Consider the following 15,681-nt stretch of genomic DNA (forward strand, 5'->3'; position numbering starts at 1 on the left):
TAGCTATCTTCAAAGATGTACGATCTATTTATGTTATGAGAACAGGAAAGTTATACTGTATCTTCTTTATATATAGATGCCATTTTCTTTAATAATAATAAAGAAATTGTAAATAACTGAAACCATGGAGTACCATCTCACATCTGTCACTGCAGACGTCAGCATGGACCTTTTCATTCGAATGGTCCCTGAAGTTATTTCTGGTGCCGGAATGTGTGTAATGAAATAGCACCACTTTCTTAATATGGACCGGTTCCATTACAATGCTTTGCTGCCTACCAGACACACCATAATGGGTAAAGCACATGAGAGCAGTATGTGGATTGATGCATAGCACCTGGAACATTGAGTGACTTTCTTTACCAATGGAATGAAAGTATTCTTCCGTTGCTTTAACCTTCCTTTGCCCTGTTGAGCAGTGCGTGCTACAATGTGTGTTTATAAGCAGAAAATGGCGGGCTAAAATGTCAGACCTGTCAGTTAAATGTATTTTAAGTCTGATTTGCCATAGGTTGTTGTGGTAGCTATTAATGGAGCAGATGGTATTATAGCGCACAGAGCTATTAAAACATCACATACAGTATCTCATGGGAATTCTAGTAGCACAGAAGAAAATGCATATTTATAGCCCAGTGTATGTAGAGGTGGAGATGAATTCAGCAGGGAGTCCTAATGTGAAGTGGGTGAGAGGATTAGCAGAAAATAGCAGGAGATAAGTATGTTAAGTGTTAGAGATGTGGTAAATAAGGGAAGTGTTGTTGTGAGATGGGTCAAGAGGTACACAGTTTCATTCTTTTTTTTAGCACCCATTGTGTCATGTTCCCCAATGAGGTCTTGTGAAGTATTTTTGTTTTTCATGCGTAATTTATTGGCCTAGATACAGATAAATTCAGATCAGCACTTTTTTTTTTTACTCCTGAATAACTCCAGGTCTCCCCTATTTGGGTCATTGGTGGTGCCTCTTGGGGTCACAGCGTCCCAACACCAGTAATATGAGCAAGGCATTACGTCTGCACGATGGGTGAATTGTTTACCAAAATCGGACAACTATAAGTATTTCTAAATATTTTTTTTTAAGTTAGTTTGTAAACATCTGGGAAGGGTTTAATTTCCTCTGGCTGCTACCTTTGTGTGATATCACTGTGTTTGCACAGACAGATCTTCTGCCCCCTGCCTTACCTTTATTGTGTCTCTGATATGGACATGCTGGGGTAAGAGTAGAGAAAACACTTCATTGACAAATGAGGCCCTGAAAGAAAATGATGCTTAATTTACAAGGTTCAAAAATATTTGCTTTAAGCATGTTTACATCTGTTTAAAATAAAATGGTATTATTAAATTCTTTACAAAATTGTGTGTTTTGGTCGGATATATCTGGGAGTGCACTTTTTAATTGCAGCACCTACATTCCCAGTGTTCATGGTGTTTGTAGATGGCAAATAATGCATTCTTCTGCCACAGGACCCCTTCTAGCTCTGGAAGATATCTTACAGCCCACGGACTTTAAATGTGAGCTCTATTCCAGCTCTGGAAGGCTTCTTATCACAGAAGACTGCATAGTTGGTGCTGTGGTTTAGGCTCTGAAATACATTAATTTACAGGCACAGCAAATCCTTACATTAGGCCGCATGCTTTTCCTGTATATAGTGCCAGGAGCTGCAGGTAATGTATATGTATATGTGTGTGTATGTGTGTGTATTTGTGAGTATATGTGTGTGCATGGGTCGTGTGAGTGAAAGTAAGTCCTAGATAAGATTTTTTAAAGAAAAAAAAACTTTAATAAATATTTTTTTTTACTTCTGCAATCATTGACGCACACACGCACACACGCACACACGCATATATGCATACACACATACACACACATACATTTGAGCGTAGGCAGCGGCGCGAAAAGATGAATTTTCTCATCTTCGCCGCTGTCTGTCGGCTCCCCTCTCCCTGCCGTGCGCGCCCGCGGCCCTTATATAGAAAGGCTGACGCAACATAAAATCCGCGCGCGCACGGCGCAGCACGCGCCTGGCACTATAGAACGTGCCTTACATGGCACACATACCCGGAAGAGAAGGGCTTAAAAATAAAACCTCATACTACTGCTGTAACTAGTTACTGGTGTTTCACACAGAAATATGGCTTAGATATTTTTTAGCAGCTCATGGGGAGGGTGAGAGAGTGTTCCGAGGTCCATCAGTAAGTAGATCCATCGTGGAGTGTCGAAGCATTATGTTGCCATGGAAATGTATTACTTAGTAGCAGTGGGAGATAGAGTGAGGACTGTGATCAACTGCAGGGGATCCTGAGCTTTTCTTGGGCTTATCTTTATACTTATTTAAAGGCTGCAAATTAAAGCACTCACCCATGCAGCACTAAATCTTCAGATCTGGAATGTGCAGCTGTTTGCACTGCAGTCACACAAGGGAGGGTACCCAACTGAAGAAATATAGCTTCAGTTATTCCTATAACGCAATCTATAACATGTTGGCCTGCCAACCTTCCATTGGGTAGATCCGTGACATACCTAGTGTGTTTTATCCCATGGCTTCCCGGAGGGCCTGCAGCACCCATGTGTCACATGGGTAAAATGGGCCTCCGCCACTTCCTGATCATGTGACTGTTCCCCGGGAGCGATCACGCGGTCGCGGCGTCCCTGGTGACAGAACGGAAGCGGAGTGCTCGTTCCGTTGCTCAGCCGGCCAAATCGCATTCAGCGCAGGACACCATGTCCCGTAAAAAAAAGCACAGATAGCATATGATGTGTTTACTACGTTATGGGGTCCCCTGGTGTCCCCATACATCACGGGACACCCAAAGGTATACATATTAATAAGTCTGTAAGTGTGAAAATATCTTAGAGAGGGGATTCATCACAATTACTATTGCATGTGGTTGTGTTTAGTTGTGGGAGTGTTCATTAATCCCTTCAGTGCTGGTAACACACGATCCATTGCATGACACTGCATTGATTGGTATTCAGAATTATGTACAGTATTGTAACAAGAGTACAACTATAGTTTTACACTCCGCTGCAAGAGGGAACCCATAACTCTCTGCCTGTTCACCTCCCATTAGCAGCCGAGGGATGATTATTAACATGCAGTTAGCTTATCGCCGCTATTTAATTTGATCTGCCCTCCTACCACAGAGAGGTCCAACTGAGACACAAATTCCCTCTCTCTTCACCCTGGGATTGTGCTCATTAATGAATGCTTGTTCAAGAGACATAGCATAGCAAAAAAATACTGCTGCACTGAGGTTGTGTATTCTTTGGTTTTAAAGCTGAATTGGTTTTCCTTCTGCTCTGTTGGATTTTTCCTCGGGCAGTCGGCCACTGTGATGGCTTTTCATGCCGTGTTTGCCAGCTGCTGTGTGAATCAATACAAATGGATGAATGTGCAGCTCTGAGCGTAATGCATGAAGTGGATGCTACACACAAGAGTGGGAATAACATGCCCCTTATAGGGAGACCGCCTCACAATTAGTGGGAAAAGTTAAAAATCTCTCCTCGATTTTACATCAATGGGGCGTTAAGGGATCACACCTCATTTTTCCCGAAATCTCAATGACAAGAGCTTTTCATAAATTGACCTATGTGAAAGAGGAGGTGCCTCCAACACCAGTGAGTGTAAAATGGGCTTGCTTGAGATATATATATATATATATATATATATATATATATATATATATATATATATATATTTGCGCTCTCTCTCTCTGTGTATGTGTGTATGTGTATATATATATATATACATTTTTTTTTATATATATAGTCTAGATATATAAATATATACAGGCATACCCCGCTTTAAGGACACTCACTTTAAGTACACTCGCGAGTAAGAACATGTCACCCAATAGGCAAATATATATGCTCCTTACCAGGCAGATCCAGAGTCCCAGGGCCATAAAGCAAGGAAGAGACAGCACACTCAGTAGTATCCAAAAAAGAAGTGTATTAGAAGAAAACAGGCACATTCACCGACGTTTCGGTCCTAGAAACAGGACCTTTCTCAAGGGAGTGCTTATATATATGAGAGAGAGAGAGAGAGAAAATGGAAATATTACAATGTGCAGGTCTGTAACCCTGCCTTTCACCATTATCGCCCAGCATACAGTGCTTCCACTGCAGCCAGGAATTCTGGGAAATGACATGCAAATGAGCACACTGTGCCACCTTTTAGTTCAATCCATTTTGACATGGATCTCTATAAGCTAATGCTTGCTGCATTGTACAGCTTTTCAGCAAAGCTGAAAACAAATAGATGATACCGTTCTGTGGCTAACAAAATGCTTTTATTTGTGCGAGCTTTCGAGATACACTGATCTCTTCTTCCGGTGATGTTACAATGGATAAAGCAGTGTATCTCGAAAGCTCGCACAAATAAAAGCATTTAGTTAGCCACAGAATGGTATAGTCAATTCATTTTTGATTATTAAGCTCGGCTAACACAGTACAGATACCATATGTGTGTGTTTGTGTGTGTTTGTGTGTGTTTGTACGAAAGAGAGAAAAGTATCCCACCAGAAGCACACATGTATCCAAAAAGTATATAATACGTCAAATAAACACAGAAAAGGATAAAACAGTCTCTGATACTTCCTAAGTAAATGTATCAGCAAAATGATTCCTCTAAATAGAGTGAATCACTAAATAATACAAAAGTAGAGCATACATTGATTGTAAGTTGCAATGATATATTGGTGGGGAGGCATGCAATCAGCCTCCCACCTATAAGACTGGCCAGTAAATTGAGAATCTAATGGAACACCTCAACCCTTAATCTACACCCAAACAAGTGTATAAGTGAACCCCAGGGGTACTGGGAAACCATACTCCTTAGAAACCCAATGCCATTCAGAGGACTATGTAATGGTACACAACTTACTGTTTCTCAAATACAAACACACGTGTGTGTATATATATACTTTAAAAAAAAACTAAGTGTGCAATCTACATTACCTACAGTTTATTTGGACTTTACCTGGTGAGTGCTGTCTTTTTATCACCTTGCTTGTGATTACATGCGTTTTATATATATATATATATATATATATTATATATATATAGTCAGATAAGGCAGTTGGCACTCCAATAGGTGCTGGTAAGCCACAGGTGCACGTCCCATATAGAGAATGTAGTTATACGTTACCGTTCCAAGGATTGGTAAACAAGAGACAGCACTCAATGTTGAAAATCAAAGTGTATTAGTGAAAGCAAAAATACATCCAGAAACCCAACGTTTCGGTCCTACAGAATCCCCCTGAGGAAGGTCCCATTCTGTGGGACCGAAACGTTGGGTTTCTGGATGTATTTTTGCTTTCACTAATACACTTTGATTTTCAACATTGAGTGCTGTCTCTTGTTTACCAATCCTTGGAACGGTAACGTATAACTATATATATATATATATATATATATATATATATATTATATATATATATATATATATATACATACATGTAGAGGTATCAGTACCGTGTTAGCCGAGCTTCAATAATCAAAAAATAAATAGATGATACCATTGTGTGGCTAACGAAATGCTTTTAAATTGCTTTCGTTAGCCACACAACGGTATCATCTATTTATTTTTTGATTATATATATATATATATGACAGTATATGTATATATATATATGTGTATATATATATATATGTGTATATATATATGACAGTATATGTATATATATATATATGTGTATATATATGTATATCGCAGTGTTCGACAAACCTATACATTTGCACGCCACGGGCGAGTGGATTTAACATCGTGGCGAGCTCCTATTGGCCCAAGCAGCACACGTGTGGTACTAGGTGGCGAGCATATTTTTTTGTTCGGCGAGAACATTTTTTGGTGATGTGTCGACCACTGTTATACAGTATGTATGTATATTTGTATATATATATATGTATATATATATATGTGTATATATATATATATATATATATATATATATACAGTATATAATGGAAATATTACTGTATTTTCATTTGCATGTCTTAGACAGGTCTGCAACCCTGTCTTTCACCATTATCACCCAGCACACAGCACTTCCACTGCAGCAAGGGATTCTGGGAAATGACATGCAAATGAGCACACAGTGCCACCTTTTGTCTCAAGCTCACATGACATGAACAACATCTCATCCCAGCCTATGTTTAAAAGCTGTGTTTAAAGCAGCATGCATTGGCTTAAGGATTGTTCATGTAATGTGAGCTTGAGACAAAAGGTGGCACTGTGTGCTCATTTGCATGTCTTTTCCCAGAATCCCTTGCTGCAGTGGAAGTGCTGTGTCCTGGGTGATAATGGTGAAAGGCGGGGTTGCAGACCTGTCTAAGATATGCAAATGAGCATACAGTAATATTTCCATTTGATATATATGTTATACAATGCACCCGCGCAATGTGGAAATAAAGCAATATTATCAAGATCTCTTAATGACTGTGTAGATACCATTAGGAGTTTAGAGGAAAGAATGGTTACTTCTGAATTACCAGTCTATTGAAAGGGTAAACATGAACAATGTATATATGTTGCAACAGCAGATAGACACTTTGTATTGTGAAACAGTCAATTTCTTCAAAATGATCAAAGGAAGGAGATGAGGTTAATTGTAATGTCTCTGTGTCTATACAAGGGGAGTTCCAATACGCAAGAGCTGTGAGGTATTCAATGTCTTATAATAAAGTTCATAGTTACATAGTAGATGAGGTTGAAAAAAGACTTCCGTCCATCAAGTTCAACCTATGCTAAATTTAGACAACTTTATCCTATATCTATACTTATCGATCCAGAGGAAGGCAAACAAAAAACCCCATTAAGGGGAAAAATTAATTCCTTCCTGACTCCAAGAATTGGCAATCGGATTAATCCCTGGATAAATATCCTTCCCATGTATACTTATTTGGTATATCCCTGTATACCTTTCCTTTCTAAAAAGATGTCCAACCTTTTTTTGAATAAATCTATTGTATCTGCCATCACAGTCTCCATGGGTAATGAATTTCACATTTTAACTGCCCTTACTGTAAAGAACCCTTTCCTTTGTTGCTGGTGAAATTTCCTTTCCTCCAACCTTAAGGAAAGGCCCCGAGTCCTTTGTACTGCCCGTGGGATGAATAGTTCTTTTGAAAGCTCCTTGTATTGTCCCTGAATATATTTGTATATAGTTATCATATCCCCTCTTAGACGCCTCTTTTCTAATGTAAATAAATCTAATTTAGCTTGCCTCTCCTCATAAGTTAGAATGTCCATCCCCTTTATTAATTTGGTGGCTCTTCTCTGCACTCTCTCTAGTTCCATAATGTCTTTTCTTAGGATTGGTGCCCAAAATTGTACTCCATATTCAAGGTGTGGTCTTACTAATGCTTTGTAAAGGGGCATAATTATGTTTACTTCCCTTCCATCCATTGCCCGTTTGATGCAAGATAAGATCTTGTTTGCCTTTGCAGCTACTGCATGGCATTGGGCACTATTGCTAAGCCTGCTGTCTACAAGCACTCCTAAATCCTTCTCCATCAAGGATTCCCCCAATATATCTCCATTTAATTTGTAAGTCGCCTTTTTATTCTTGTATCCCAAATGCATAACCTTACATTTATCTGTATTAAACTTCATCTGCCATTTACCTGCCCACGTTTCCAGTGTTTCCAAGTCCTTCTGAAGAGAAATTACATCCTGCTCTGATTCTATTACCTTACACAATTTAGTATCATCAGCAAAGATGGAGACTTTGCTCTCGATCCCAACCTCAAGGTCATTAATAAATAAGTTAAACAGCAGGGGTCCCAGTACCGATCCCTGAGGTACTCCACTCACGACTTTAGCCAAACCTGAAAAAGTTCCATTTATGACAACCCTCTGTTGTCTGTCCTTTAACCAGTTTTTAATGCAGGTGCATATATTATTACTGAGTCCAACTTTCTTTATTTTGTACACCAACCTCGTGTGAAACCGTATCAAAAGCCTTTGCAAAATCTAAGTAGACCACATCAACAGCATTACCCTGGTCTAGATTCCTACTTACCTCCTCAAAGAAACAAATAAGGTTAGTTTGGCAAGATCTATCCTTCATAAATCCATGCTGACTATTACTAATAATTTTATTTTCCATTAGGTATTCCTGAATATTATCCCGTATTAAACCTTCAAGTAGTTTCCCTACTATTGAAGTCAGGCTTACAGGTTTGTAATTTCCCGGTTGTGATCTAGCTCCCTTTTTAAATATATGCACCACATCTGCTTTACGCCAATCTTGTGGTACTGAGCCTGTGGAAATGGAGTCCTTGAATATTAAATATAATGGTTTTGCTATTACTGAGCTTAACTCCTTGAGAACTCTTGGATGTATGCCATCGGGGCCAGGTGCCTTATTAACTTTAATTTTTTCAACTCGCTTATGAACTTCTTCCTCAGTTAACCAATTGTTCATTAATATGGAGGTTGTGGCTTCCTCCTGCGGCACTACTATTGAACTTGATTCTTCCCTGGTAAACACAGAGGCAAAGAATTTGTTTAATACCTCAGCTTTTTCCTTATCTCCAATAATCTGCCTACCCATCTCACACTGAAAGGGTCCTATATTTTCTTTTCTCATTTTTTTGTTATTAAGGTACTTAAAGAATTTTTTAGGGTTGACCTTACTTTCTATTGCAATCCTTTTTTCATTATCCATTTTTGCTAATTTGATTGCCCTTTTGCAATTTTTGTTATATTCCTTATAATTCTGATACTATGTCTCTGTCCTTTCTGATTTAAAGAATCTAAACGCCTTCCTCTTCTTGTCCATTTCCTCCCCTACCTGTTTATTTAGCCACATTGGTTTTGACTTATTTCTTTTATACTTATTACCCAAGGGTATACACTGATAAATGTGCTTTTCTAACAATGTTTTAAAGACTGCCCATTTATCTTCTACATTTTCCCTGCAAAAACATCATCCCATTGTATAACTACTAGATTAGACCTCAGTTTATTAAAATCTGCCTTTCCAAAGTTGAAGGTCTTTGTTGAACCCAAGTAATCTGTTTTTTGATAATTTATTTCAAATGAGACCATGTTATGATCACTGTTACCCAAATGTTCCAGGACTTGAATATTTGTTATTACTTCTACATTGTTTGATATGACCAAATCCAGAACTGCCCCTCTCCTGGTTGGTTCCTCAATAATTTGGGTCATATAATTGTCTTTAAGCACCCCCAAAAACCTGTTCCCTTTTGTTGTAACGCTAATCTCATTGCCCCAGTCTATGTCTGAATAATTAAAATCCCCCATTATGCAAACATGACCCAGTTTTGATGCCTTCTCCATTTGCAAAAGTATTTTAGCTTCCTCAATCTCACAGATATTTGGTGGTTTATAGCATATTCCCACAAACATTTTCTTTATACTTTTACCTCCACTGCTAATTTCTATCCACAAAGTCTCTACATTTTCATCATTCCCTTCATAGACATCATCCCTTATAATAGGTTTTAGATCCGGTTTAATATATAAACATACTCCACCTCCCCTTCTATTTGGCCGATCCTTCCGAAAAAGAGAATAACCCTCTAAATTAACTGTCCAGTCATGAGTTTCATCCCACCATGTTTCAGTAATGCCTATGATATCATACTGCTCCCTTGCAGCTATTAATTCAAGCTCCCCCATTTTATCTATCAGGCTTCTTGTATTAGCAATCATGCATTTTCAGGTTTTTTTCAGCCTGTACTATTATCTTATCTGCTCCTTCCTTTCTGCTCCCACTTGGTTTAGTCTTTAGAAGTTTTCTAGTATTATCTGTATTTACTATCGGTGTCTCACTGCTTGTCAAACTTGCACTTGCCCCCATTCTACCTCTATACCACCTTGTATCCTCATCTATTCCATTTAGTTCATTATCTGTTTCATTCCCATCCCCCCTCCATTCTAGTTTAAAATGTCCTCCAACCTTTTTAGCATTCTCCCCCCTAGCACAGAAGATCCCTCTTCATTGAGGTGCAATCCGACCCTAGAATATAGATGGCACCTCTCAGAAAACGAGTCCCAGTGCTCTAAAAACCCAAACCCCTCCTTTCTGCACCACTTTCTTAGCCATGCATTAACCTCCCTGATCTCTGACTGTCTCCCTGCGGTAGCGCATGGCACTGGTAGTATTTCAGAAAATATTACCTTGGAGGTCCTTGCCTTAAGATTTTGGCATAGATAACTGTAATCATTTTTTAGGACCCTCCATCTTTCTCTAACTTTGTCATTGGTGCCAACGCGTACCAAGACTGCCGGGTCAATCCCAGCCCCCCCCAACAATCTGTCTACCCGATCCGCAATGTGCCGAACCCGAGCATCCGGGAGACAACAAACTGTTCGGTTCATGCGTTCCTGGCAACAGATTGCCCTATCTACCTTCCTAATAATGGAGTCCCCTACCACCACAATCTTTCTTTGTATCTGAGCATCCTGAGTCCCCTCTGTGCTGGAGGAACTATTCCCCTGGCTGCTAGAGGAATAAGTCTCCCCCAGCCTTGCCATTTCTGTCCCAACATTCCCAATATCTTCACTCAACATGGCAAATCTATTGGGATGTGTCAGCTCAGAAACGACCTGCCTCTCCCTATTGCCCCTGCTTCCCCTTCTAACTGTCACCCAGCTACCTACCTGCTCCTCACTAACAGCAACCAAGCTACCTACCTGCTCCTCACTAACAGCGCCACCATCTGCACCACTAGTCAAAGCAACGGCCTGCTCAGTGAGCTCTAATTCCCTTTCAAGATTGCCAATGTCCCTCAATATTGCAAGTTGCCTCTTAAGATCAGCAATCTCTGACTCTAAAGAGACCACCCGCTCACACTTTTCACAGCGGTATGCTCCTTGGAACAGCTGCTCCAAGTGCACATACATGTGGCAAGATGAGCATTGAGTGGCATTTTCAATCCTGCTCATTCTAGCAACTATGAAGTTTAGAAGTACTAACAGTAAACTGTACTTCAATAACTATACCTTGTTTAACCGTTTCATTGTTCAAACTGCTTCTGGTTCTAACTGCACACACTTTAAACAACCAGCACTTTAAACAACTGCTTCTGGTTCTAACTGCACACACTTTAAACAACCAGCACTTGAAATCAAACACACAGGCAAGCTCAGGATTCGTTAGAAGCCTCTGTTTAAATAGGGACACCCACCAGGTGTGTTAGGTTATCAATTAACTAACCCCACCCACTGCAGGTGTGTTAGGCCAGCCAATTAACCAACCACACCCACTCTGCCTCAGGCAGGAGAAAGGGAAAAAAAGTTACAGCCTTCAAATTACAGCACACTTTAAAAATAGATTAACCCACTGCACACTCCCCAAAAAACAGCCACCCCTGCTAGTATACCCAGTTCTTCCCTTTCCTTCTGGTTCTAACTGCACACACTTTAAACAACCAGCACTTGAAATCAACCACACATATCAGTCAGTACACGCAGAGTTTCTTGTTATCTCTGTGTGGCCCTCTCAGAAAAAGGTGGGTAATGGGACCTTCACGCTGCAAACACTCGCCTTCAGATATATTGTGTCTTTGGTTTTGACACTGCAGCGCCTCAGCTGTTTAAGCCGAGTCGTCCTTCAACCAAACACTTCTCAGTCACAAACCTCCATTTAATGATCCATGCAGCCTCCGGTGTTAATCTTGGTATAATATACCTTGAGGTTGCTCTGTGTCGCTCTGGTTCTGCTCCGTTGCGCCTCCCCTTGTTGTCCTTAGTCTTCTCCTGTCAACGGCTTGACTTTCATCTGTATGTGGCAGCCTGCAGTGTACAACCGCGTCTCTGTCCTTGGCCAGTGGCATCTCCATCAGTTGGTGCGCACTAGCAGGTGCGCAGGAGCTCCACAGCTTTCAGTGTCTCACACAGGAGAATTGTAAGGGACCGGGGGGCACGGGCCACGCAACGGGTCTCCTCACCCTCCCCACCTCTCTTCTCCGCCCTGCTCTGGCGCGGTTGGGCCTGTCTCTTCCCCCCACGTCTGCTGGGTCTCTTCTGGGCCGTGTGTGCCCGCTGGTCGGCATCACAGGGCGCGCGCGGACCCGCACCTCTTGTGCCTTTACGGCCGTGGGTAGCCCCGGCCGTCGCGGGACGCCGCGCTACGCACCCAAGCGACACAATAGGCCCTGATGTCCTCCGGCCTCCCCTCCTATCCTACTCCCCGCTAGGGACGCACCTCCATTCCTCTTCCTCCCTCATTGGCCGCTGCCAAGTATATACTTGCTGTCTTCCCCCTCAGTCAGTGCTCAGCATAATCTTCTGTAGCTCCATGCTGTCTGGTTTTGTGCTTGGCTCTCTCTTGTGTTTTTCCAGTCTCCTCGTTCCTGACCTGGCCTGTCTACGTACCCTCTCTGGATCTCAACCTTTGTCTTACGGACTCGACTAGGCTTACCTCTCTTCTCCTCGGACTCGGCAAACGGACACCCACTACGCGGCTCTCTCTACTCCCAGACCATTGGCTTACGGACTCGACTACGCTTCCCACTATAACCCTGGATCCGGCAAGTACCCGACTAACCTTTCTCTACAGCCCAAGACCCGGCTACGCTCAATACCACACTCCGGGCGCGCCCGCTGCTGTGGGTGTGTGGGTTCTCCCTTTTCCACCTCAGTACCGGGGTCTTGTCAGGTTTGCAGGCAGCACGAGCGCTACAAGAATGCACAGGGCTTACCACTCTACTCAATCAAGGGTCTCAGTGGATTGAAGTCTCTCCAGCAAAAATACAGAAATAATAGACAAGCACCAGCTGATATATTTCAAAACTGCATTACTGTATATGGACATACAGTTAAAAACATACAGATCATGGGAGCTTCCTCTAAAAACCCAACGCGTTTCATCCTATCCAGGACTTCATCAGGGGTATAAATTCATCACATAAAACATTTTATATTTATACCCATACCTGTATAACCATTGGTTGATTTGACAAACTCAACTCTCATTTCTGGTTGGTGAGTTTGTACCAATCACAGTGGCTAAGGCAGAGTGCAATTAGGGGAAACAAGCTGTTCATCTGTGTGCATGAAACAGATATATTATGAACATTTAAAATACTTTAATAGCTAACATATAATGAGCTACAAATCATGAAAAATCATCATATCACATTCTAAAAAGGTTAAATAACGATTTAGATAATTGAATCTAATTCTATGCAATAAAAGTAATAAAAATAAGGTGAAAGAAATTAGATGTTGATTACATGAATGATAAATGGTAAAGAAGACAGAGGAAAATTAGGAAAGGCTGGCAAAACTGAGTACAGTATATGTACTGTGTGTACTGTATGTGTATACAACATTTAGAAGCTTTAACCCCCAATAGTTTCTGGCTGATCTTACTAACTGCCCTTGGTACAGAAGCAACTTAATACCTGACCTCGATTCTGCACTTGATTATTTCCAGAGTTCTTAAAACTCTGTGATACCCATGGTCCTCTTCGCAGATTAAGAGTATGGGGGGCCCACCTACCATGGGTTACAACTGACCTTATAGCGCTCTACCATTTCAGGGATGCCTTGTTGAAATGCTACAAAGTAACAGGCACTACCAAGAATCTTAATTACAGATGCCTGCGGAATACATTCACAAGACAAACACGACTAGCAAACGTCCATTATTTCTCTGACCATCTTCACCAGAATACATGAAATCCAGCTAATTTCTGGAAGGTCATCAACAATATATTCCAGCCTTCTAGCCATCAACAACCATCTAATATCAAAAAGGATGATACTAATCTGTGAAATCCCACTGACATTGCAAACGCATTCAATGAATACTTTGTGGGGTGTGCTTCTTCCCTATTAGCAAAACGCAACCCGAACTACAAACGTGAAACTCAATCTGGGAAGACACCTATAGCCCCACCCTCTCCCAACACTACCCGCAATTTTCAATTTGTCCCAGTACAGTATCTGAAGAGGAGATTACACAAGCGCTCCTCAAATTAAAACTAAGCAGCCAATGTGGACCTGACCTGCTGCAATCAAAGTTCCTATGACTCGGTTCCCCAGCCATTATCATACCGCTTGCCTCCCTAATCAACTCTATTTTGTTAGCAGGCCAAACCGATCCCAACATGTGCCTATCTCAGGCTCTAACTCCAACCCCTTGGATATCACCTGCGTTGTCTCGCAAGGCACTGTTTTGAGGCCCCTACTTTTTTTCGTCTTCATTAATGGTCTACCTACATCTTGTAAGGGAGCTTCAATGCATATGTATGTGGATGACACAATCTTATACAGTATGCACGCAGCCCTAGCCTCTCTGACCTTGGACATTTATTCAATCTGATTTTTTGAGACTTGAGAACTGGTTTTCCCAAACAAACTGGTTTTAAACACTGACAATGCAGTAACAATGGTATTTGGGACAGATCTGAACCAACTCTACTACCATAGTAGCCATGTTACTAGTTTTAAATATCTGGGCATATGGTTTGACTCCCATTTAATATTTGAGTTGCACATTGATACCATGACATCCAAAACCTATGCTAAACCAAGTGTACTTTGTAGGAACAAATCCTCCCTAAGCCCGATGGTCAGACACTACATCACACAGTCGGTGCTAATGCCAATTATAGACTATGGGGACACAGTATGTATACCAAACTTACCCTGTCAAACTAAACACCCTCTACAACTCAATATGCTGCTTTTTCCACCAATGTAACTACAACATACACCACTGCGAAATGCCCAAAGAACTAGATTGGCCATCACTTGAGTCTAGGCTCAAAGTTCATTTTTCCTGACTTGCTTTCAAATACTTTCTGGGCAAGCTCCTCAGCCCTACCACATGCAGCACTTATCCCCTGTGATCTGACTCCAAAAGACTTTTCACGGTCCTAAGGTTCAACAATGAATTCAGCCGCTTCTCCGCTTACCGTGCACCCCACAATTGGAACAATTTACCTGAGACTCTCAATGCCGCCACCGGTCTAAATTCTTTCAAAACTAAAGCTGCCACATTTTAATCTGGTCTTTAACTGTTTCATGGGCTATAACATATATTATCTTTAATTGACTTGCAATGTCTTTAATGTACGGTATATAATGTATAACCCTGTTAATTTAATGTAACCATGTATATGTCATCATAACTCTGTGCCCAGGACATACTTAAAAATGAGAGGTAACTCTCAATGTATTACTTCTTGGTAAAATATTTTTTTAAATAATGTTTATATAGATGTAGTCCGCTTTATCTCCACCCTGCCACGCACATGTGCTGGTGAACTGCGGACCAAACGTGGAGTGATCACAGCCAAGTGCAGAGCAGGGGGGAATTTACACAGTGGGGGTCCCTACTTCTGAATGAGATTCCCGCTGCGTTAAACCAGGCAGCACGAGTGTGAAATAGCTGCGCAGTTAGAGAAGACATAATCGGTCCCTCTCCCTGCACAGCACTAACAGGTGATTGCACAGCTCTAATAGGTGATCGGCATCTGGATTGGTTATTCAGCGAAACGTGCGTCGGGTCTGAGGTCATAGCATGACGCGTGATATCACACGCCATGGAAGTCTGCCATGAGGCAGGGAGAGTTACAGGCAGGTTATACACTGCTCAGATCTGTGCTTGGGGACTCGTGGTGGTCGAGATAAGAGATATTATCTAAAGAACTCTAAAATTATTAGGCTATCCGTGTCGTCCGATCCCCACTACAAG

General features: G+C 41.3%; 1 protein-coding gene and 1 long non-coding RNA gene across 3 annotated transcripts in view; one reads left to right on the forward strand and one right to left on the reverse strand.

Moving 5' to 3' along the window:
* The window catches only part of LOC142476364 (uncharacterized), a 30,123-nt gene extending 27,550 nt beyond the window's left edge, over positions 1–2,573 (reverse strand). Inside the window, exons 1-2 of the long non-coding RNA XR_012791619.1 lie at positions 2,519–2,573; positions 1,180–1,249 (exon numbers count right to left, since the gene is read on the reverse strand). This is a non-coding gene — a long non-coding RNA (uncharacterized LOC142476364). The remainder of the gene's footprint in view (positions 1–1,179; positions 1,250–2,518) is intronic.
* Positions 1–15,681, forward strand: part of TRAPPC9 (trafficking protein particle complex subunit 9) — a 953,009-nt gene that overhangs the window by 551,379 nt on the left and 385,949 nt on the right. The gene's annotated exons all lie outside the window — the stretch shown is intronic.

Source organism: Ascaphus truei, chromosome 2 (assembly GCF_040206685.1).
Source record: "Ascaphus truei isolate aAscTru1 chromosome 2, aAscTru1.hap1, whole genome shotgun sequence".
NCBI classification, from domain to species: domain Eukaryota; kingdom Metazoa; phylum Chordata; class Amphibia; order Anura; family Ascaphidae; genus Ascaphus; species Ascaphus truei.